The following is a 973-nucleotide window of genomic DNA, read 5'->3' on the forward strand; positions in this document are numbered from 1 at the left end:
CTTTTTGTACTTGGGAAAAAGAGGGAATGTTGTAGCGTGGGCTAGAACCAGGTATAGTGCATGCAACTATTGGAGAGCTATGGCCTTCACGGATCTAACACCGCACCTCAGTCCTGACCTGCGGCATCTCCTACTATTCCAGGCCTGGGCTCCCTACACAGCTGCATCAATGCACTTCAATACCGATCCGGAGCACCCTTGTTCTTCCCATTCTGACCTTCCTAAACAGGGACATGCTGACAAGTCCTGTATTTTGGAGATAAATATCATTTGTAATGTAGGAAAATGTCCATCAGAGATCAAACTTACTTTGCTTGGCACCTTGGAAGTCAAGCCTCCAAATGCAAAAAGCTGGCATGTTAACCAAAGCAGTTGTACTAATGTATCAGGCAAACCTCAGCTGTACCAGTCAGTCCCCAGTGACCATGGTTCATATTTAGGGCCTGTCTACACTAGCAGAACTCCTATGTTCCTGAACCTGTTTATCACAGACCATACCCTAATTCTATTTTAACAGGCATCCCAGTGCTGTAAAGGGAGTCAGCAATAGATTAGTTCAGTTTGATCTTGTTCACATACATGAAAAAAATCACTGCAGGATCAGGCCAGTATCATGCTGTAACCGGTTCTGTTATACATGGGCCAAACTGACCTGCTTCAAAGCCAGTCTCAAAACAGCCAGAGGAGGGTTTGGATGAGACCAAGCTCCCACGGATGATTAGCGTGCACACAAATAAAAAGGAAAGTAGCAGTAGTGTGCTGGGTCCCAACAAAGATGTTTAAAACGAACAGGGGAAGCCTAAAGCATTGGCTCAAAACCCTGTAGGGATCACACAATAGTCAATGAACCAGAAGTTAGGAACTGAAGTATTAGCCTGCTACCTCATTTGCAATTTTATTCTCCCATGTACAGCCTCCTCAGTCACAGCCAGGGCAGCACCTACCACACTGAAAACTAACTGGAACACAGAAG

The sequence above is a fragment of the Chelonia mydas genome, chromosome 19, assembly GCF_015237465.2.
Source record: "Chelonia mydas isolate rCheMyd1 chromosome 19, rCheMyd1.pri.v2, whole genome shotgun sequence".
NCBI lineage: Eukaryota > Metazoa > Chordata > Testudines > Cheloniidae > Chelonia > Chelonia mydas.